Genomic DNA, 25543 nt, shown 5'->3' with positions numbered 1-25543 from the left:
TTCCTGGAATCGAACCCCATTTGAATCCAGATACATGCATGATAATAGTGACGAATACAATATTACCGCTGTAAGAGTATAGCACAATTTTTCAAACGATTATTTTAAACTCAGTTGCGTTTTTATAACGTATTTCAGGAAGTAAAACAATGAATAAAGCATAAATAAGAACTAAAGTTTGTTAAACGTAATGATGTGCTTGGGTTCCTACGTATTATAGCAAATACTTTAGTAGAAATAGCAAAATTATCGGAATGTTTGAATTCTGGCAACCATGCGCATAAAGTCTTCAGGCAGCCATATCCATAACAATCTTTTTAGTCAAATAGCGTCGCTATTTTTGTATGCGTTCTTTTTGCTATGTTCCAAATTCTAAAGATTTTTATAGAAACTCGGGGTATTTTGTGCCTTAAATTTAATGTTAAAATTGTCATTTTAGGAGTTCGTCAACAATGAAAGAAACAGCGAGCAGGAATACAGAATTTTGCTGCGAAATTCCTAAAGGAAACAAGAAGATGCATTTGATAAGAATCCTGTTAGCAATGCCGAAGATGTGCACGATGCGGAGTTTGTGCAATTCTCAGATTTTTTTTAAGTGAAAACAGAACTCTTTGTACACGGGGAAAGGAACAGAGCAAAATATTGCAGAACGATTTCACGAAGAACGTAAGTGTTTATTTACTTACTGTTTTTTTTTTTTTGCATCAAATAATTCTTATGTAATAACTAAAATGTGTGTGTTTTCGGGTACTTTTCCGTTTTGCCGGCGCAGGCAATAAAGTCGCCAATAATGGTACAACTGATGCCAAACGGAATATCCTCGCTGGTAACCTTTTACACCTCATTTTCAAAACAAGTCGCAGCCGTTTCTTATCAGATTGATTGTTTCTTTCAATACTGGCATACAATTACATAGAATTTTTACCAGATAGTTCAATTTTATGCCATAAGACCATTCGTGGTCATTAAGTCAATTAAGATGTCATCACACCGCTCACCCGAAGGCGAAAATATAGAAAAGGGAAAGTAAAGGGTTAAATTCATCCATTCTAATGAGAATGCGCTAGTGAAATAAAGCACTGCAGTTTTACATAAGCTATTCGTACGAATTGAAGTAATTCTTGCATTTAAACTTGTACTCCAAATTAAGATTTAACTGGAAATTAATGTAGATAATTACTGAGAGAATTAGATTTTTGTAGCGTAGTTTATGTGAGATAAGATAACTTGGGGTCACGACGGGTACGAACGGGCGAATCAGGTTGTTGAACTATGAAAACTATAGTAAATTCTTAAACTAATGTTATTTTACAAATTTATTGTGTTTAGTTATTGGCTTTTTACAAAATTTTAAACGATATTAAAATATTTATGCCTTCAAAATTAAAAATTCTTAGAACTAACATTTGTTAACATTTTTTATGTGTATACTGTATGCTGTCGCCAATAAAGTCTGCTTGGCGAGATTTGCGCCGGCGAAACGGAAAAGTACCTGTTTACGTTTGATACGTTGATAAAATTTGCAGACTTTTAAATTATAGATATAGTTTGTAAAGTTTCATAAAAAAATCACGAAAAGACTCAACTTGCATCGGATAAGTAACTTTTATCTTTGCATCTCTAAAAATTGCCAGATTGCTCCAAGTTAATTGCGTTAATACGTAAATACATTTCTTTGCTGCAGAGTAGGGAGCATCAGGTGTATCGATAAAAATTGAGAATTATCAACGAATATTACTTTCTTTGGTGGGTTTCTAGTACTAAATATACTATATCAGAAGGCTTTATAAAATAAGAAGCAACTTTTTCATATTCAAGTTAGAATTTATTTGATACAAATTTCTTAAGCGTGTAGGTAAACATTTCAGCATTTCTAAATCGAAACTTACGAGATCGTTTAACCGCGTACCTCACAGCATCAAATCCAGAGTAAGTGTAATCTTGGATCTTGGATCATACAGGGGTTGGACAAAAATATGGAAACACCTTTAAAAAAACATGTTTCTTTGCTTAATATGGTGTAGGAAACCCGTTGGCATCCAAAACAGCTTGCAGTCTTCTCGGAATGGATAAATACAGTTCCTGTATGTTTGCCAAGGGAATATTATACCATTCTTCCTGCAAAACGGTGGCAAGTTCAGATAATGTTGGCGGTGGATAACGAGAACGCACTTTCCGTTCCAATGTAGACCACAAAGGTTCGATAATATTCAGGTCTGGTGACTGTGGTGGCCAGGGGAGATGGGACAACTCATCCTCGTGCTCAGAAAACCAGTCCTGGACAATGTGAGTTGTGTGAACAGGGGCTTTGTCGTCTTGGAAGACACCATCACCATCGGGGAACAAAGTTTGTACCATGGGATGAACTTGATCGGCCAAAATGTTCACATAAGTCTTGGCAGTCATGTGCCCTGACACAGTTATCATGGGGCTAGCAGAGAACCACGATATGGCTGCCCAAACCATAACAGAACCCCCGCCATGTTTCACTCTTGGCAACAAGCAGTCTGTATTATAGGCTCGAGATGGCGTTCTCCAGAAGTAAACTCGGCCAGAAGTGGGAAACAATGTGAAAGAAGACTCGTCAGACCATATTACTCGCTTCCACTGCTCTATAGTCCAGGCTTTATGACTTAAACACCACCTTTTCCTGTTACGGGCATTAGCATCACTAATGAGTGGCTTCTCAATTGCAGCACGGCCAGCAATTCCCTGTTCATGAAGCTCCCTTCTAATTGTTTTGGTACTCACAGGGTTCGGTAACACAACATTCATTTCAGCAGTAACTTGCAGCTGTGGTCTTCTTATTTTTCGTCACAATTGCCCTTAATGATCGTCTGTCACGATCACTCAGGACACACTTTCGTCCGCGCTGTGATTTAGCAGATGATGCTTTTCCGCTTTTCAAATATGCGGAATAAATCTTCGATACAGTACCTCTTGAAACACTAGACTCCTTGGCTACCTTGCTTACAGAAGCACCTACCATACGTGTTCCAACAATTTGCCCACGTTCGAAGTCTGTTAACTCTGACATAATGCAATGACAACCTCACATAACAGTACTCCGACAACAACTGAACTGTTTAGCACATTTACGAAGTTGTATAGGTGGCGTCAGTAGTCAAAAATGCCAGCGCCACCTACATATTTCATTAAAATCAATCTTTCTTTTCAAACATGCATTTCACAAGGTGTTTCCATATTTTTGTCCATCCACTGTATCTTTACTGCTGGCTTTATCTACTATGAGCTCTTATCAGTATATTATCATTATACCATAGGCCATAAAGTTAAATATTTAAGAGGTGTACACCGCGCCCGAAGGCGAGATCAATAAATGAGAGAACGCATAAAATAAGTTTTGCTAAATTGCATATCATGGCATATCATGGGTGATTATATCAATGGCGGCGAGAGGCGAAATGAAAGTCTAAGCTTCTGGATGAGCCTAGAAGAGTAGAAACACGTGATCAGTGTCCGGCAATGGGTCGAGGAGTCGGAGTTCGAGAAATGAAGTTTTTTGTAGTTTTTGGAAATAAGTTCGAACATAGTAAATGCAACATCTCTCTGTGAATTTAAGAGACCTATGTCTTTTGAAACACTTGAAAATCATATAAACTTGCGATATAATTATGAAATGAATAGGAAAAAGGAGAAAATGAAGTCATGTGGCTCACTAGGGCTAGTGAGTGAGAGTAAGCACTTGGTGTTGACCACGAACTTTGATTTTAAAACACACGATACGAAATAGTAAAAATAAAAAGTAAAAGTAAAAATCTTGGTTAAATAAGTAGTAAGTGTAATCTGGCGACGCCTGTCTGCTTTCTCCTCTTCTCGAGACTCATCACCACCCGTTCTCCTATGTCTTCATCCGAGGCGCGCCTTTCAAGAAATATAGTCCTGTGAGATCGCTATACTTTCTAAATAATTAGCATTACATTTCGCAAATGTATTCAAATATCACATTAAATAAGGTGCAGTGTCATTAGCTTATTTTGAAGCAGATGACATGAAAAATGTGCAGTGTACTCGCCGAGACGCGAATACGCGCCGAGTGTGCTACGGTTACATCACGAAGGCGTGCGGAAAGGTGGGGGTAAAGTACGTCACAAAATATTCGATAATAATTGTAACTTCTACTCGTAACAATACTTTTTTCCCCTTATATAGGCTGGCCTTTCACACGGATAATTATTGATAATGCGTTTTGCGAGAAAGAACATTAAGCACCCTTTTAATGGTACACGAGTTACATAAATTCTCAAATAAATACTAGTATAAGAAATTCAGAATTTTGTTTGTACCGTGTATGAATCTGAGGAAGATGTGTACCATATTTCAAATTATCAATTCATAGATAAGAAAGAAAGTTAAGAAGTAAATCTCATGCATATCATAAGCAAACCCTATTTCCCTAAGTTTCTCATCTGGCAGTTCAAATGACTCTTCAGACTTAACATTGTATATTTCATTAACAAGACTTGGAATGAAATTGGCCCACCAGCGGCCGAACGGTAAAGTAGCTGAATACTGGTAGTTCGGTATGAGGTTCGAATTTCTGAGTTTTCCTTAGAAAGTCCTCCACGAAGGCATCCCTCCCCTTAGGCAGATAGCCCTCGAGGCTTTGCCGAAATTAAATAACTTAACCTAACCTAACCTAACCTGGAATGAAATTGATAGACTGATATGTTGTAATCCCAAATGACTGGACACTTAGAGTTAAATGCATTCGGCGGGAGTGGCCAATGCCCATATGGGTGATTTGGCCGTTTCGTCACTGAGAACTTTGACCAGAGTGCATTGCAGGGAGCAACCGAATTACTTCCTCATGAGATAGGGGAAATTCAGTTACAGTTTTGATGGAGAACAAACCCTAAGACGAATCTTCCCCTCCCGCCAAATCTCTCATAAGGACATTCAACTCACTAGCATTTAAAATGCCTACGCAGAGATTATGCACATGCAATCATCCAAGCCTTCTCCGGGATTTGAATACGTCGCTAAGCATTATATTGATTAGGACAGCCTGATATTGAGGCATAGCTGGACCAAATGGATACTCGGCCATTGCAAAAAAGGCTCTGTCAATGACGAGAGATTCATTGCAATCATTTCGATATCGATCAGGTTAGCCTGATATTGATGCAAAATGGATACTCGGCATTGCAAAGATGGCTCTGTCACTGATATTGATGCAGAGCTGGACCAAATGGATACTCGGCCATTGCAAAGAAGGCTCTGTCAATGACGAGAGATTCATTGCAATCATTTCTATATCGATCAGGACAGCCTGATTTTGATGTATAGCTGGACCAAATTGATACTCGGCATTGCAAAGAAAGATTTTCAGGAGGGATAGAATACACCATGGCGATGGAAAAACACATAAAAATGCATGGCCGGAAACGCTTTTCTGACGTCTGTCATTGACGAGAGATTCATTGCAGTCATTTCTAATGTCGATGGATTAAAATCCGTATGCTGAGAAAAAATGGAAGTATACAGCTGCGGAAGTTACAGAATTTCTTCAGAATAAGTTTCTAGCGATTATTGTGAGTGTAACGATAACTAGGTGAAGCGATTCAAAGGACGTGGAAAAAAAAAGAAAAAGAAAGTTGATGCTGAAAAGCAAAAGTGAGCTATGATGGGACATATTAGAATATGCAAGGCGTTTCAGCAAGTCGGTTACAAATTTTCAGGAGGGATAGATTACACCAAGGCGATGGAAAAACACAAAAAAATGCATGGTCGGAAACGCTTTCCTGACGTAGTAGTTACGACACAAACCCCAAGAAAGGAAGGACTAGAACAGGGCGAGGATATATACTTATTATTCTTAGTACAGCAGAAACCAAGAAATACGAACGTCAATCGTCATCCTAGAATGTGTTCGAAATCACGACCTCGGACCGTGATGCAGGAAACGTGCTTCATGTATATTACATGCATGCTACAGATGCTCCACGCGCCGGAGATGTGAGGCCTGGGTCGTAATTTCGAACACCTTCTTTAATGACGATCGTTGTCTGTTTATATTCTTATTTGTTGGCGTATGCTTTACTAGACATAAACATAATAAAATATGTTTTTGTCACACTGTTCCTGTCCTTACTCTTTGGTGTTTTGTGTTGTCACTACTGCGCCATAAAAGCGTTTCCCATCACGCATTGCTGTGTGATTTTCCATTGTCCAAGTGTACTCTATTGCTCCCGAAAGTTTGTAACCGATTTTCTGAAACACCCTGTATATTCAAGCTTTCAGGCTGCATGTATTTACAAATTGTGTTAAAAAGTAACGAAATTGCAACGTTCACCATGTAGATACATTAAGTTATTTTAAGCAGGAGGTATGAAAAATGTGCAATGAGGACCAGGACCTCTCGAAAATGTGTCGAGTGTGCTACCGTTACACCACGAAGGCATGCAGAAAGGAGGAAGAAAACACCCCCTCTTTAAAAAAGCGACTGTGGTTTAGGGAACCGAATCGCCAAATCATGGTGGTGACGAATTAATGTTCGTGGTGGTGACGAATTAGTGTTCGTGGTGGTGACGAATTAGTGTTCGTCACCACCTGGGTCGATTGGGTCTGGCGATTGAGCGATTGAACTACTGTAGAATCATTAGGATTTTTGAAGTAGGAAACGCGAAAAATGAGCAATGTCCTCGTCGAGACTCGAACTTGACGTCTCGAAATACGGGTCGAGTGTGCTACCGTTACACCACGAAGGCATGCAGAAAGAAGGGAGAAATACCTTATGACCATATTATCCTAAATAATGGCAGTAATTTGATTTGAAGGCAAACAAATGCAGTGGATTTAATTCTTAAGAAAAAGTGAAAATATACTGTACTTTTATGACACGTTAATGAACTGTTTCATAAAGTAATAATGTATGGGTCTTCTAAAAAACTCGCTTCTTATGGTATACAGGCCTCTTTCAGATTATTCTAATTTTTCAGATTATCAGTTAATAGACACCAAATAAAGTTTAGAAATAAAATACTTGCGTATCATGCGCAACATTAACCCGTTCTCTCCTAATTTCTCACTTGGCAGTTTAAATGACTCTTTAGGTTTAATATAATAACTTTCATTAATAAGGCTTATAAGGTATTTCTCCCACTTTCCTAGCGTTCTTCGTGGCCTAGTGGTTCTGCACGCAGGGCCGGTATTCCAGAGGTCCGTGGTTCGATTCCCGGCGAAGGCGTTTGCTATTTTTCATCTTTTATGCTTCCAATTAACCTAATGACTCTACAGGCTTAACATTGCACAATCGTGTATTGAGTATAAAAGAGGAATGCAAGCTCAGAGTAAAAATTTAAATCATATTTTTATTAGTTAGAATATTTGCATTTTTATTAAAATAAAAAGTGTAGCAGTTTCTGACGGTTCTGATCTTCAATCACTCTACGCGCACATTATTTATCTTTCACAGTTTCATATAAAATCGACTTGTATATAATACTCTCTTGAAAAAAAAAAAAAAAAAGTTTTAACTTACCTTCCTTTTTCTTGAATGGATGAATTTGTGACACCTGTGAGAATAAAAATACTCAGGTTTCAGAAGGGCAGATGCATTTTACTTCTGACATCCGCATCCATAATGGCTTTTCCATATCAGAAAATATCTGTAGTGCGTTTGTGTAAAGGAGAGTAATTTGTGAAAGCATTTTGTTTCTATTAGTGCAATACTTTTCAATACAGATAAACAAGCATGAAACGCTCGTAGAATGAGATATATTGCAAATGCTTTCCAAAACGATCTAAATTAAATAATTTTTTTTTTTTTTTGAGAACTGAAATTATTTTTATCACCTACATCTGCCTCTTTTATTTTAAATATTCGTATCATTTCTTTTAGATTTAGACGTATTTCCGATGATTTTTAGGAATGTAAGGGGAGTAAAATATTGCTATATGGTATGTAGCTTGTTTAAAATTTTTTTATCTTCAGTTTCATCCATTATTGAATAATTAAAAAGGAAGGAAATTAGGATTAGGAATTTCCTTTTACTAGTGTTCCTAAGTTTTAAACCATTTTTTGGGCATTTTTTATGATATGTTATAGAATCCCAAGGAAAGATTTTATAAAAAAGTACCCTATGACTTAATAGTACCAGAGCTTCAAATACAAATGCGTTTTTACACACACTTTTGAAGACTGAACCACAAGAAAATGATCCACTGTACCACATCTTTTTCAAATACAAATTCTGGCTTTTAAGAACTTAACCAAAAAATGATTTAGAACAATACAGTTTAATGTTTAAAGGCCTCCTTTTGTCAGCATATCCATAAACGTAAGATTTTATTACTTTGTATGCAAAATAAAATATCTCAGGATGAAGAAATATAAATTATGAAAATTGCAGAACAATTCAAGATTTGCTGTTGCCCCAGACAAAATAGTAACCGGTAATTTTAGTTGAACATTTCAAACTAGACATTCTAATTATTAAGCATCCTAGTCACTCGCTCATGTAATCATTTCCGAAATTTCAACATTATCACATAATAACTTTGTAGAGACATTAGGATTGTTTTTGGAGGCCGACAAGATGAAAAATTAGCAACGCCTTCGCCGGGAATCGAACCACGGACCTCTGGAATACCGGTCCAACGTGCAGAACCACTACACCACGAAGGCACGCTAGGAAGGCGGGAGAAATACCTTATATACTCCCCCTTTTAAAGGGTGACTGGGGTTTTTAGAGGACCCAATCGCCAAATCCTGGGTGAGGAGAATCATCAGCCAACACCCTTTTAGTTCGGGCGCCACTGTAGAGACATTAGGTATATTTTTGGAAGCAGGAGAATTGAAAAATTACCAACGCCTTCGCTGGGAATCGAACCACGGACCTCTGGAATACCCGTCCAGCGTGCAGAAACACTACACCACGAAGGCACGCTAGGAAAGTGGGAGAAATACCTTATATACTCCCCATTTTAAAAGGGCGACTGTTTGTTTTTAGGGGGATCCAATCGCCAAATCCTTGGTGTGGTGGAGACTCATCATCCACGACCGTTTAGTTCGAGCGCCACTGTAGTTTGTTTCCACCCAGGATTGTTTTTGGAGGCCCGCAAGATGAAAAATTACCAACGCCTTCACCGGGAATCGAACCACGGACCTCTGGAATACCGGCCCAGTGTGCAGAACCATTACACCAGGAAGGCACGCCAGGAAGGCGGTAGAAATACCTTATAACTTAAGTTCAAGTCATTCAATCATCATTAAAACCAAGACAATTCTTTCAAAGAAAGATGAATTTTAAAAATCTCATGATATGTCTCCTAGCCACTCCTCTTGAGTGTTATGTAGTTAATTAGTTGTATTGCTGCTTTACATATAATTTGGATGCATTCATGATATATTCCAGGAATGGATAGCTTTCTTTATTTTACAGTAGATTTTTCCCATGTAATTTCAATTGACACTAAAACATATGCTACGTAATATAGGATAGTAAAAAATGACTTAAATTCACAACGTAACCTTCGAGGCTTGTGATACTATTCAAAATTACTGTACGAAATAATTAAACGGCAGTTGGAAGTTTACCATTTTGAAGATTAACTTCTTAATCATATATATTACGCTGGTAACACGTTAATTTTTCTATTCATTTTTGTAGAGATTTTCTAAGAACTTGCATAATGAAGCCGTTAAACAACTTCATTCTATGAGGATATTGAATTATAATAGAAACATGTAAGCACTATTCAAAGAGATAAAGTGAAATTTATGATTTGAAAGGTTTCATGTACCGAAATTCTAATTAAGATAAAACGGAGTAGTAATCTTAATATCAGTACCGTAATTAAGATAAAAATATGTAATACTAGATAATAGTAATCTTAGAGTCTGGCAGATTTGTACCTGCATAAATTTCTGCTTTAGCGGTGCAATGCTCTTGAAAGTATATTTAATACTAGAACTACGACGATGGGTTATAACGGATCCAGTAATTTGACTGACTTTATTTTCGCACTGTATGTGAATCGGACGCGTAATTAATGTTATTGAGTATAAAAATTTATTTTGTGTGATATTAAGGAACAAGAAGGTTAGGTTAAGTTTTATGAAAATAGTAAAGCATACGAAGTCTAACAGAAGGGATGCCTTCGTGGAAGTTTTTAAGGGAACTGCCTTATTCACACTTTAGGCCCTGAAAAACCTACCAAAACCAATGATACAGCCAGCTCGTTTACCTGGTCTCGAACTCAGAACGCACAAGCAGTATTCAACGTTTTTTGACCGTTCGGCAAATGGTTCGACTCTGTTCGGTCGTTCTCGGAACTCCACGTACTCTCTAGACTCTCCACGCTACAACTCGCAATGCACTCGACGATACACAAGAGTATAGCTCTCGACTCAGCACAGTCTAAGACAAAACTCGACGATGCACTAACTCGCGATACACTAAAAGACTCTCTTGATGCACTCGACGACCAACTCGGCGCGAGACTTCGAGACACTCTCTCAATGACTGACTATCAGCCCGCTAGACGAGGCACACACACACACTGACTGCGGACCAGCAGGGTTTATATAGCTTTCGGCTTGTGTTCGAGAACATTCTGGGCTAAACCGGTAATAATTCGTTCCAGAAGGTTCTCCAACCGTCCATGGTATACCGCCAAATGGGCGATTTCTTGCCAAATGTGGCAACCCTGCCTTCCGTTGCCATTTTATGGAAAACCTAAAACTGCTTTGCGGGGAAGCCATCTTACCGCGCCTGGACATTTCGTAACAATACTTTTATGCAGATTCTTCATTATTTAATTTCTTTAAATGTATCTCAGAGCGATAAAATCTAGTGGCAACAATTTGAAAAGTGAATCGGACATTTAAAGGTTTCGATGCAAAATGCCAAAACTAAATTAATAGCCCTTTGGGCTAAACATTATACTGCTGCTGATATTCCGAAGGCGTATGATTTTAACAATTTTTATCTTCCTTCTTGTTGGTTCATCCCAGACTAACGCTATTTGTCTTTATTTCTTCCTATTGAAGTAAATATGTGTGAGGCGAACGAAATAATGAGAACGCCTGGGAAATTGTTACTGTTAATTTCTTAAATTAGGATTTCTAGAAAAGTAATTCTTTTGCAGTAATGACTTGATTTTATTTAGTTATTCTGCAAGAGGGTTTCTCCTTTCGTTCAATCTTCTAGTCTGTTTGTTGAAATTTTAGTTCCGTTCTTTACAATCGATTTTCTTCCTTTTAGGTTACCTTTCCTACTCTTTATGCAAATAAGTATCTAAATAAAAACACCAGCGAAGAAGAAATATGCCATATTTACTTGCTAATGATGCTATATTTCTACAGCATTTCCACGTGGAAGTAGAATTTGTGGTGCTGAGCATTTTACGCTTTGATCGCATCCATTTTGCTTTAGTTTGGATTAACATTCCTGTTTTGTTTGATTTGGAAAACGGTACTTTTGCATGAGCTAGGCAACCAGTTTTGTCAAAAACTGATGTTTCCATGGAAACAAAAAGTTAGAAATCATTTATCTTGTTCTTTGCTATCTACCAGTTCTTTGCATAGTTGTTATTGTTGTCTTGCTCATGTAATTTCATAGAAGAATGGTTGCTAGAGCCTCGAAGAGGTTGGTCTTCTACTTCAACGTAAGTTTTCACGAAGACTACCCAGAGGGATGGTTCGGGTTCAGAGCAACAATGCAGATTATCCACTGCAGTTTCTGATGTCAACACAATACACCAATGCGGATACACTGGATGTTGACTCTTCTATCGTTTAAATCTATTTGCATAGAGTCGTGAGGAAGGAAAGACAGGATATGTTCAATGCATAATAGTTTTGTTTCAGGGCAGTGACCAGAAAGTTGCTGCTGAGGTTTTGGCAACGTTTTATGAAAGCGATATGTGAGCGCTAGCATATTCTACGTATGCCTAAGCTTCAAGTGAAAATGCTGCCTAGCTGGGTCGTCAGAAAATAAAGACGGAATGTTAATATTCTGCAAGTGAAACAGCTGTTGGAGATGTTCTAGACAAATCCGTACAAAATAAGGCACCAAAGAAAAAATCCGTACTAAGGCACCAAAGAAAGTACGAGATATATTATGGAAAAAAGAAAAGTAAGTAGAGCAGTGTTTTCTTGAATGAGAATGTCTACCTGATGCGATATTGGTCCAGTAAGCGATATGAAATGGTAAAAGGGTAGTGTTGGTATTGTCTTGTCCGTGTATTTCATGGAAGAATGGTTGCCAGAGCCTTAAAGAGGTTGGACTTCTATTTCCACCCCAGTTCTGAGGGTGGTCTGAGAGTTTCCACCTTTCTACCTTGCCAGCAAACCATACGGGAGTCTATGCATATTTGTAATGTTTCTATATTTGAAATGCCTTTATATTCTGTCTTGCAATTTCACGTTTTGTTCTCCACAAGACTGCTCACTAAGCGGAAAATTTTATTCACGTGAATAAATTCTATTCATGTAATAATAATAATTTATGCAATAATAACTCTAGGATTTTTATTACGTTTTAAGTTATCTGATCAGATTATGTTTTTCTTTCCCTTTCGTTTCGCCTAGACACACACTTCTGACAGAAAAGATAATACGACGTAGTTTTAGGTGGAATGAAAGCAATGCAAATGGATCTATATGTAGTTTTATTATAGTTTATTATAGTTTTTATATGTAGTGATGTAGAGGGATTTTTTATGAAGAGACCCTATGTAATTAATTACATTGTTAGCTTCTTAAAAAATCAATTTAAACACTTGTCTCGCACAGAACTACAAATATTAAGTTTGAAAAATTACATTATTATTGCACTGAACAACATTAATACATTATTATTAAACAACATTAATCCTTTATTATTAAACAACATTAATACATTATTGTTGTACCAAACAACAAACCGAATAAAACACAATTAACAAAAATACATTATTATAGTACAGTTTCATTTTAATCTGATTCAAGAAAGTGATGACAAGTTTTTAAATTTTAAATTATAGTTTTAAAATTTCGCTTTAAGTTTTAAAAATTTATTTGAAGTAAAATGTCAGAAAAAAGCTAGAGCAAGATAAAGAGCTTCGTTGTTGTTTGCTAATGCTCCCTTGATTTAGCTTAGTTCCGCCTCCACTTTTGATGGAAAGCATCCAGAGGAGCGGGGCCGAGGGTCTCCCACCCCTCTTCCCCAACCTCTCCAGAGGACTTTCGTCTCGCCCATGCCGCACGGGCACTGTAATTTACAAACGTCCATTCCTTCTCCGGTATTCGAACCCGGGTCCTTCGGCACGGCAGTATGCGACGCTAACCACTATATCGGTAGGGCGGTAGATAAAGAGGTGCTACCTACCACCCATTTACTACTTCATTGCGCCATTTCCTAGTAGCTTTGATGCAAGGCGTTCTGTCCAGATAATAACAATAAGTGCTAAAGAATACCAGCTATAACTTAAATTTATGATATAAGTTTGGTTTGGTTTATGTCATTATGGCAAAGCCTCGAGGGCTATATGCCTAAGGGAGAGGATGCTTTCGTGGAGAACTTTCTAGGAGAAACGAAACTCAGACGGAACTACCATTGTTCAGCGAGTTTGCCGCAAATGACATTATCTGAATTGCATCTTTCCTTGAACTGATTTATTTTAACAAGTTGGGGAATCTGATTGGAGTACGATACCGTCATTTCACTGCGCATTGTCAGAAACAGCTTGCTATAATTTAAAAAAAGAAAAAGAAACCTTTTTTTTTTATTTTTTTTATTTTAATGTCTATGTTGTTATTTAACATAAGTGAATTATTGATGTTTAATACAAGAGTGATAAGCCATTCTAACACATTTCTTATTTAAATAAGAAAAAGATTATTTGCTGTCTGAGGTACTTTATAGTACCTAGAAAATGCCAGTACAGACTTTTATATTATTTATCGTACTGCGTATTTTTATAAAGCTTACATAACAGAATTCTACTTTTTTCTATTAAATTTTGTATATCGAAAATTTTTGTAATCAGGGTTTAATAATTTATCTTGGCGAGACTAATAGGTGTGGTGTATTTAATTATGGCAAAGCACACTAGGGCTATCTGCCTAAGGGAAGGAATGCCTTCGGTGAGGGCTTTCTAAGGGAAACTGGCTCGTATACACGTTACACACGGAGAAAACCACGAAAACACCCATGCAGCCAGCCCGTTTGCGGGATTCGAACCTCGGACCGAACTACCAGTGTTCAGCGACTTTACCGCTCGGCCGCTGGTGGGCCCGGGCGCTAATAGGAAGAATGCCTTTGGGAAGGACTTTCTAAGGGAAGCTGATTCGTACACACATTGCACATAATGAAAAACCACGAAAAACATCCATGCAACCAGCCCGTTCGCCGGGATTCGAACTACCATTGTTCAGCGCTTTACCTATCGTCCGCTGGTGAGTCCAATAGTTACCGTTTCGGTAAAGTCCTCAATCCTTCCGATAAACTTCTTCTGAGAAACCTGATGAGTCAGGATAAATCTTAATTGCTTCTTCCGTGTTGCGTTTAAATAAAGTTGTGTTTATATAATTTCAAATTCGGAAAAGTTCATACAAAGTCTGGCTATTTATTTCCAGGACTGACGTAACTGTAGGAGAACTAAAAGTCGGAAGATGGCCAAATGATTGCATATTGAAGAGCGCTTTCTTGCGCATGTGTAGTGCAATCGGCGCCATTCTGAAGTAAGTGGTATCCTGAAGTATCCCGCTCAAGAACTTATGAATGGTTTAAACGCTTTCGGGACGGGTGCGAAAGCATCGAAGATGATCCACACACAGGTCGGCCGCGGTCCGTACGCACGCCGGAAGCAATTGAAAAAGTTCGCGGATATGGTGAAATGGGATCCTCGATTGACTATTCGACTACTCGCCAATGGACTGAACATGGACAAAAAGACATGGACGGCGAATTTTGACGCAAGACCCAGGCAAACGCAAGATTTGTTCCAGATTCGTTCCTCACCATTTAAGGGACGAACAAAAGCAAATTGAGACTGGACGCATGTGGCGAACTTATCGACAACGCTGATGCTGACCCTGCGTTCCTGGATAGGATAGTCACGGGAAACGAGTCTTGGTGTTATCAATATGACACTGAAACCAAGCATCAAAGCTCCGAATGGCGGTCTCCAAGTTCACCACGGTAGAAAAAATTTCGATTTGAAAAGTCCAAATGAAGGTCATGTAAATCGTTTTCTTCGATTGCGATGAACTCATTCATCATGAATTTCTTCCTCCTAACACGACTATCAATGGACAGTTCTACACAGAAGTTCTTGACCGACTTCGAAAACGAATTCGTAGAGTGAGGCCTCATTTACAACAAAATGGGAGTTGGCTGCTGCTACGTGACAATGCCCGCCCACACATTGCGTTGCCTGTGAGGCGATTCTTAGCCCAGCATGGTGTCGTTGAAATGCAGCATTCACCATACTCTCCAGACCTAGCACCCGCAGACTTTTTGCTGTTTCCTAGGCTGAAAAATTCGCTGAAGGGAACAAGATTTCAGGATGTCGAAGCCATCAAGAAAACTGTAACGTCACTATTAAAGAGCATTCCGAAAGAGGACTTTTAAAACTTCTTTCCGAAATTTGTACAGCCGAGCCCAGACGTGCATTACGGCTGATGGGGATTACTTTGAGTCATATTAAATGGCTATGTGTTTAACTTTTTTTTCTTCTGAGTTATTCCATGAGTCCTGGAAATTAATAGCCGGACCTTGTAGAATAGTCTTCATTGTACAATGGTTCATATATTTCGGATAGCTACCTGACGCGACTGTGTTCGTCTGCTCAACAGAAATGAGTTGTTACTTTTTAGTACCGAAATGACAGCTGGCTCGAACTGCTAAATTTCAGAAAAACTAACCTCGTAACACGCAAATGCTAGAAATACTCTCTCTCTCAAGATTTCAAATCCTCAGCTTAAATGCACAAACAGCTAATTTGCATTCTGGTGAGAAGCGAAAAAGAGAAGTTATAGTCATGATAACTGATTAAGTAACATAGGTAGTTCTAAAAATATATGCTATAAGGTATTTCACCCTCTTTCCTAGCGTGCCTTCGTGGTGTAGTGGTTCTACACGTTGGGCCGGTATTCCAGAGGTCCGTGGTTCGATTCCCGGCGAAGGCGTTCTTAATTTTTCAATCTCTGCGGCCTCAAAAAATTACCTAAAGTCTCTACAGTGCAGTGTGATAATATAATAATTCCATAATGTAATGATACAATAATATGTATGTAAAAGTACAGTAATAAAATTTATATAATATGACAATACAATAACGCGCTAATGTAATAATACAACAGTATGAATATAATATAATAATACAATAATAAAATTTATATAATGTAACAACACAATAACACGAATATAATACTATAATAAAATATTAATGAATTAATACACACACATATATATATATGTAAAATATAAAAAAAATACGATGGCTTTGCTCTTTACGCTATGTCCTGGATGTTTTCATGTCTTTTCTCATCCTTTTGCTTTACTCCTGTACTAATGCTTTTCTCACCCCGGCCTCTCTTTTTGACGGGGAGGGGAGATGTAAAATATAAAAAAATACCGATGGCTTTGCTCTTTGCGAACCAGCAACCTTTAATTAATTTTCTGCAATTCAGGATCTTCCCCTAGACCAGTACCTTCTAGAACATTCGCGCCTATTACATAACCTCCTCATATAAATGCTGCGTCATAAGTTTTTCTACATTTTTAAAGAAGCTACTCTGTTACATAACCTTTCATATAAATGCTGCGTCATAAGTTCTCCTACCCAGATACCTTCTCGCCTTCGTTCTGCTAACGCCTCCGCTATGCTCCTCTTTCTTTGTTGGAACGTTATAACGTCAGTCGTATCTAATAATTCAATTACTGTGTTATTTGAATAACTTCATCTGAAAAAAAAAATCATCTGCTCTAAAATAAAATAGAGATATGCTGTTAAAAGTGAAAAGTCCTGAGTCGCCATTTTTCTCCGTGGTGCAATCATTCCAACTTCGTCAACCATCTGCGAAAACGTGAAATGGAAAAACCTCACCATTCACCCACGATGTGTTGGAATAACTGAAAACATTATATATATATATAATCTTAAATTCACTTAGTGCGAAATCGAATATATAATTTAATAATATGTATATAATGTAATAATACAATAATATGAATATAATAAAATAACACGGTAATAAAATGTATATAATGTAACAGTACTGTAACCCAAATGTAATACAATAATGCAATAATAAAATATTAATGTAATAATGTAATAATATGTATATAGTTTAATAATATTATCATATGTATATAATGTAATAATACTACACTCTCCGATTTGATTACAGGCTCCTGGCACGTTTTGGAAGTTAGCCGTTTTTCATCAAGTCCTAAGGATTGCCGGAACCCTTGCAGAGCTCATTACTTATGGTAAAGAATGCGACCTTCGTCAAGATCTTTACTTTAGGAATAATCACCGACTTGCATAAAAGTGCCGGCGCCCTTCTCAGCTTCATTAAAGTGGAGAAAGCAGCTTTCATCCATCATCCCGTAATTATCATCCTGGCGGGATTACCATCTTAAACATATATATAAGTGGGCCTCATAATTTGTATCGCCTCATAATTTGTAGTCGAAGTGTGCTGGTACTTTACAATTAGAGCATCTTTATTTGGAGTCCCCATCGTAAAGCTCAGCTTATAACCTGGATGTCGTCGAGGTAGCGACATCATTATGTCAGAACACCGTTACGATGGGTTCCGTACTGGCGGGGAACAATCGCCGAGTTGCATAAAGGTGCCTGCGTCTTTAAGGAACTTACAACAACCGGCGACTAGGGAAATTTTCCGAATTGCCGATAACTCCAACCGCCCGTGCTCATGCGGGGTGGTAGCAGATCTTGATCATTATCCGTTTGCTTGCCGAAATACTGCAAAAGGTGACCAGCGTAGAAGTATATCTGTGCCTAGGGCTGAAGTTACTTCACAAAATCTGTATGCTTGGAAATGCATACGCAGCTGCGTCAGTATGGCACATAATATCTGAAACAGGTTGGAGTAAACTTCAGCTGCCATCTTCGTCGCCAGGGCAACCCCTATTATGTACTTGAGTTTTTTAACGCAGCTTATTTAAATTACCATTTTTTGTTCTGTACTATTTATTTTTATTTGCTTTTGTCTTATTTCTTTCTCATGAGTTATTTGTTTTATTTAATATGTATGATTATTAGTTACATGATTATATATGATTATTTACTTAGTATTATATATATACACTTACGACGCAAAACATTATGACCATCCCCACAATTTTCATTGAAATCTTCTGGATGACGTTTAGACGTGATTAAGTGGGAATGGTGTTTAATTGATGTTGGAGAAAGTAAGGAATTATGTATTATGTACTTGAGTTTTTTAACGCAGCTTATTTAAATTACCATTTTTTGTTCTGTACTATTTATTTTTATTTGCTTTTGTCTTATTTCTTTCTCATGAGTTATTTGTTTTATTTAATATGTATGATTATTAGTTACATGATTATGTATGATTATTTACTTAGTATTATATATATACACTTACGAGGCAAAACATTATGACCATCCCCACAATTTTCATTGAAATCTTCTGGATGACGTTTAGACGTGATTAAGTGGGAATGGTGTTTAATTGATGTTGGGGAAAGTAAGGAATTATTTTTGCACTTACGTTTGCGAGTGATGAGAAAGGCTGCTGATCAAAGCGAATTGGATAGAGGCCATTTCAAACTGAATTTTGTAATGGCCCAGAGACTCGGAAAGAGTATCTCCGAACCTGAGCTAAGTTGTTCACGATCTGCCGTTGTTAGTATTTATGCAAAGGGGATAAATGAGACTGAAACCAGCAGTAGACGCGAAGGTATTAGTTGTCCACGCGCCATCAAGCAGAAAGGACGTCGGAAACTGTCTTGATTGGTACAACAAAATCGGCGCAGACGGTAACTCAACTAATACGCCAATACACTACGGGTCCAAATGGCGAGTGTTTCGGAACATACAGTTCAGTGGATGCTGTTGGATATGGGTCTGTGTAGAGAACATCCCACATCGTGTTCCTCTGTTGACTAAACGTCACTGTCGATTACGCCTACAATTGTTCCAGAAACATAGAGATTGGATCATGGAAAAGTGGAATACAGTTGTATGGTTGGATGAATCACGATTTCTCATTCATAACGTCGATGGTCTTAGTCAGGGTATGCCATCTTCCAGACGAACAGTTGCTTCCTCCCTTTAGACACAGTAGATTATACACAGGCTGGTGGTGGCAGTATTATGCTTTGCGGGAAGTTCTAAAGGGCGGCTCTGGGGCCTTTAATTGTGGTAGAACAGACCATGAAAGCTTTGGACTATATGAACGTTGATTTTCACCTCTACACGGCGTCTGTCTTCACAATTGGAAATTGAATCTTCTAGCAAGCTAACGCCTCATATCAGAAGGGTCGATCTGTGTTGGAGTTGTTCCAGGAGCCTAAGGATGAATTAAAGGGACTCATACACCTTAAAACTCATAAGATCTTCGAATATATGACTATTGCAAGAATTGGGATAACTTATTTATTTTAAAAGCAATTACTTCCAACGTTTTACAGCTCACTTATTAGCTCACTCATTAAATTTCAAGTATGTACCATTAGCCATTTTTAAAATATCATGCGCGCAAGGTGGAAACAGGACGAAGTTTTTTTTTGTCACGAAGCGGATTAAATTACAGAAATATTTGTGGCTGCACAAACTTTCTGGTTACTAGTTTCCAAAGCAGCTATATTATGTAGTCAGCTGTAAAACGTTGGAAGTAATTGCTTTTAAAATTGGTAAAATATATCAATTCTTGCAACTGTCACATATTCGAAGATCATAAGGGGTTTAAGGTGTATGAGCCCCCTTAATGTCCTGGCTCCCTAAAAAGCCGGAACTTAACCCCGTAGAACACATTTGGGATATCATGCATTGGAAGCTCAAAGATCAAACACTACTATATCAGAATACCTCTACTTTGTTTTGTTTTTGTTTTATACGGGCGCAGCCCTTCCGCCTGGTTTGTTGAACCTTATGAAGAAAAGCAGGCGCAACCCTTCCAACAACAAACGACAGGAGCCGGCGAGCCGGCCGTGTCCAAATAAAAACAAAAAACAAAATCAATTTAGCAGAGCTTAACAAAAAAAAAAAAAAAAAAAAAAAAAAAAAGATAATTAGGTTAGTAAACTAAAAAGAATAACACAGCACATAAAAACACAAAAACATTTAAGCTGTCCCTGCACCTTTGCATACAAAGTCTTTCTCTCCCTTTAAGGGTTAATACCTCTACTTTTCTTGACCGCTACTTAGATATTTGGTACACAGTGTCTCCAGTCATCTACCAAGAACTTGTAATATGCATGCCAAAACGAGTTGCAGCTGTTTTGCAGGTCAAAGATCGCATAACACGTTATTAAGAAGGTGGTCATAATATTTTGGCTCTTAAGTGCATATGTATCAATTATCTTTTAATTATTGTCATGTACTCTAATTTGATCTTCAATAATTGCATATATTGGCTGCATTAATGTATTATTTTATATTTTTATATCAGTGATTATGTTAAATGTTCGTAGTTACACTTAATGTATTACATAGCTGACTATACCAGGGATATCCCTGTAACTCAGTCATACCTTTACCAGAATTGTAATTATCTATAGAACTCATTAACTATTCACGGTGTGGAGTTAATTCCGTCAGCGAGGCCATCTGGCCGATATTCTAACTGTTCCAGTGGATCGGCTGCCTTATATATTTTCTAAAAGTCGAACGTATAGAATCTTATATAAAAGGGATATCCACAGGGTGGCTCTTATGCGAGTAAAATATGTATAGGATATACGGTAAACTAAAACTGATCAGTGTCCGAAAGGAAGTAATTAGTTTATTTCAGTTCTTTTTCGAACTTGTTAGGAAACATAAACTAATCAATGTGAAATGTAATTATTTTTTCGTAATTAAAAGTTAATTATTTTAACATTTGAGAAATAAATGAAGATTAATTAATGATTAATTAAACATAAATATTTATTTCTTATTAGATAGGAAATTTAATGCTATTCAAAAACAAAAAATAATTAAATATAATTAAATAAATGCATGGAAATATTGTATACTGATTCCATCAAACAATTTTTTAAATAAAATCATTAATTTATATATTTAACGCATTAGAAACGCTTAATATCAAACGGAATTTGCTCGAAATTAAATATTTTTTTTTTATTTCGGGCACTAGCCATTTTAGGTTTGGCCACTACTGAGACATGAAGCGGTGGCCATTTTATTTACGGAGGCAACTTATAGGTGGCCACCATTACCTCTTATGGAGGGACAGACCATTTATATGCACGCCTTCTCCGGGATTCGAACCCCGGCCCTTCGGTACGGCAGTCAGAATCACTAACCATTTTTCTATCTGGGCGGCAGTTAAAAGGAATTTAGAAGTTGATTCGAGTTTGAATTCATGAGTTTATCTTAATTCGAAGTTTCCGGAATTTCTAACAAATATGACTACAGCTAAGAACGTTATAAGTTTTTATACAGCTTAGAACACAACGTTACCTTTAGAAAATTTCAAGAATCCATGTTGTTATTGCTGTAACTCACTTGTCTGACAGTAACATCAATCTAAGCCCACGAACTTCCTTGTAGTAAGGAGCGCAAGATATGCCTGTCATTGGCAATAGCTTTGAGCACCTTACTGGTGACAATGCGATTGAGGTCAAGTCCGCTCCCAATTTTGATGGAGAGCACCTCGGGCGGGACGGGCCTGAGGGTCTTCCACCCCTCTCCCTTTCCACCAAAGCACACGAGAGGAATTTTGGCTCGCCGCAAATTTGAAGTGCCGCCGTACGGCGCCGACACTGTACGTTTGCAAACCTCCATGCCTTCTCCGGGATTTGATCCCGGGGCCTTCGGCGCGGCAGTCAGCGACGATAACCACTATACCGGTTGGGCGATGAAATTGCCTTTATTGTAATACTCTAGGTAACGCAGAACACTTCGTCGAATACTGTGGCTTAACTTGGAGCGTGAGGGACCAATACAATGTAAGAAAAATAGAGGATATTAAATATAATATTTTAGAAAAGTTTGCAAGAGATATAATGAATATTGTTAATAAGGAAAGAATTGGAATTATGGTATAAAAGTGATTATAGTACACAATTCTTAGTTTTGTGTTTTAGCTGTGTGTTTGATTATGTGGCGTCTTTATTATTTTTGGTTTATAACCAGTTATAATTATAATTTTATTCTGATAGTTTGGTTTGAATGCGATTTTTAAAAGGAAAAAGATTAAGCTGGACAACCAGTTCAGACTTGTATTTTTGAGTTTGTTTAGTTTCATTTTACTAACTTTTTAGTTACTCGGGGCTCGGGCTTGGTATCTTAGAGCTGCATTAGATAAAGAATAAGATTTAATTTTGCTGGCATGTTGATAATTTTGGAACTTTTAAGAATTTAAGCATATTATGGATGGGGCACGGCCGGCTCGCTGGCCCTGTCGTTTTTTGTTGGAGGGGTAAGCCCTATTTTTGAACCATAAGGCCGACTACGTCGGCTAGGTGGGCTGGGGCTGTGCCCATATGTATGACCGGTTGGGCGATTCAGTTTGGAAGATAACAAATATACGGCTTCCTTGCCATGCAACTAGCATGCAGGTGAATTACGGCATAATTCTGAAGTAGCAGGGAAATGATTTCAGTCACTGTGATCCAGATTCGAGAAGAATCTGAAGTCCCACAAGCTTCACAAAACTGTGATAGTTCAACATTTACGAAAAGATATCGTGAAAGAATTGGAGGAATTTAAGAACTGAAAAAAATATTTTTTACTGCATCAGGGTGTAAAAGTAGAAAACAAAGACACTACAAAACTTCGTGTTGTGTTCGACACATCATTACATGCCGAAGGCAAATTGTCAATAAAAATGTTTCACTACTTTTAAAATTATATAAATATGGATTTGTGGCTTTTCAGAATATATAATTGCGGCTGTCCAAATTCCCTAAATTCCAAATGCGGCTCTTACTAATATAAAGTTCGGCCACCCTTGTTATAAAATGCTTATTAAAACAACTAATAGTTGATTAACTTCTACCAGAAATATCAGATGCTCTTTATAGAAAATTTGATCATATTTTTAAATATCTCTAAATAGGTATCCTTATTTTAATTTTCTATAAAACATCCTGTAGAAGATTTAAAACATTATAAAATCGAGAATATGTTTTTGGAGATTTCAAAAAATAAATTAAGTTTTAGCTTTTGAATAGAATTTTCTAATCTAAATTTTAAAATGATATGTGACGTGAAGGGGAGATTAGAAATTTGCCGAACAGTTGTGATTTTTTTTCCTATATTGTTTTCATTTCAAAAACTACTCAGATAAAAATACACTTTAAATAAATTAAAACTAAGTTTTGAGTTTGAAACCATTTTTTTATTATTTTAACTTCGTGTACGAAACCTTAATTTCAGGGATTAAAAATTTATAATTAAGAGCATAAATTTAATCTTGTGATTTAAATTGATTTTTTTGCTTTAACAAATTTAATTTTTGTATTATATAAGCAATACTTAAAAAAGCCATCCAGACGGTAGTGTGGTTAGTGACTCTGGCTGCCGTACCGAAGATTCCAGGTTCGAATCCCGGAGAAGGCAAAGAATAATTAGTTGTCCGTTTTTTCACAGGAGGCCACAGTGCATCAACTTTTAGGTGCCTCCATAATAAAGTGATCAGCGTTTCCCGACTTTGTAGTGGTCGATGCCTATAATGATTTGTGCTCGACATTGGAACCAAAACGTACTTTACAAAAAATTGCGCAAAGTGAAACATAAATGTACTGTACACTTTGGTCACATTAAAGTGACCTTGAAATGTGACTAAACAGCAGTAAGCTAGAGAGGAAAGAAAGAGCAAGAATTTCCATTCAAAAAATGGTTCAACACTTAATGAATAAAACGGTTTTTATTTTTAATTTTATATATTCTATATTGTATATCCGAAACTGAAAATTGACTTTGATTATAATCATTTGATTTTGAAAATCATTTCATTTGGTCATTGAAAACTTTACAAATTTCTATAGAATACCATTTTATAAAATTTTGGAACTGATTTTCGATTCGACTCTAAAGAATTCAAATCTGTGAATCATTCTATAGAGGATTACGAGTAAAGTTCGATACAGAACTTCTACAGAACGCTAGCAGCTTGTATGAAAACGTTTCATAATGGTGGCAACAAAATTCCTCTAAATATTTAAATTTGTTGTTTTTGTTTATTGCTATAATATTGTATATTTTTTGGTCTAAAACACGTTAATTACTTATATTTGTTTTTTCATTTTGTGTGGAAATCCATTTGTGGTCTCATGTTATGTATATAAATATTTATTTATTGTTTAGAATGATAGATCTTTTAATTCTGAATCCGACAGCCATTAAATTGTTAACCTGTGCTACACCTTATGTATAATGGTTGTTATTAATCAGCTCTGAGAGTTGCAGTTCAGAGACTTTTAGAATTTACTTTTCGTTACTTTAATTTAGTTTACTTTAATTGCGTTTTCGAATTTACTTTTTGTGTGCTCAGCAGAAATCGCTTAGTATCCGAGGAGCTATTTACAGCTATTAATTTACTGTGTATATTTACTGTGTATTATAAGCTTCAATAAACTGAAAATTTCTTCCTGTTCATCTGGCATGATTATTTAAAAGAGACGCACGCACGCACCCACACTTCCCTACAACTACAGGAAATTTGATTTATAAATTACGTAATTCACCTTCAGATAAAGAGAAGAGATTAGACTGAGGGAAAGAGGATTTTCGTAAATCGCTCACGATCATCCACTTACGAAGAAATACTGCTTTGAACTACTAGAGTTCAGCAAAACTGCTAGTATCCAGGCGAACTTCGTATTCATTTTATTGACTCACTCAAGAGATGATTCCCTCAAGTTGAAAGGCTGAGTCAACCTTGTCCAGCCTGGGGATCGAACTCCGGAGCTGCACGATGCGCTAGCCACTGTGCTATCGGGCCTCGTTCAGCAGCTTGCCTTTTGCCAATTGCTAGGCTACAAAAGACACTTAAAATATTTAATTCCTTTTTCAAATCTTATCACTCATATTATTTACTAACTCTAGGAGTGGTATATAAGTGATACGACTCTATGAGTGGTATGACTTTATACATGAGCAATCACTTGTAGAAAATCTCACGGAAGACAGTACACGGAAAAGGAGGGATGCCTCATGGTGGTCTTTTAAGGTAAACTAGCTCGTATTCATGTTACATATGGGAAAAACCATGCAGCCAGCCCGTTCGCCGGGACTCGAACCCCAGACCGAACTACCAGTGTTTAATCAGTCGCTGGTGGGCTTCGGAAATCATAACGCTCGCACTTGAAACTTTTGAAAGTCATATCAGGGTCAAATAACTCGAATGTGAAATCATTGAAGG

At 37.2% G+C, this 25543-nt stretch overlaps 1 long non-coding RNA gene across 1 annotated transcript in view; it reads left to right on the top strand.

Annotated features, from left to right (window-relative positions):
• LOC146997891 (uncharacterized) overlaps nt 1-24775 on the top strand; it is a 36102-nt gene extending 11327 nt beyond the window's left edge. The window contains exons 2-3 of the long non-coding RNA XR_015040110.1: nt 440-666; nt 17366-24775. This is a non-coding gene — a long non-coding RNA (uncharacterized LOC146997891). The remainder of the gene's footprint in view (nt 1-439; nt 667-17365) is intronic.
• The last annotated feature ends 768 nt before the right edge of the window (nt 24776-25543 follow it).

Source organism: Stegodyphus dumicola, chromosome 3, assembly GCF_044657685.1.
Source record: "Stegodyphus dumicola isolate Sdum_Otavi_A_Nest chromosome 3, ASM4465768v1".
NCBI classification, from domain to species: domain Eukaryota; kingdom Metazoa; phylum Arthropoda; class Arachnida; order Araneae; family Eresidae; genus Stegodyphus; species Stegodyphus dumicola.
The sequence above is the reverse complement of the archived record's forward strand: the minus strand, read 5'-3'. Positions and strand labels throughout refer to the sequence as shown.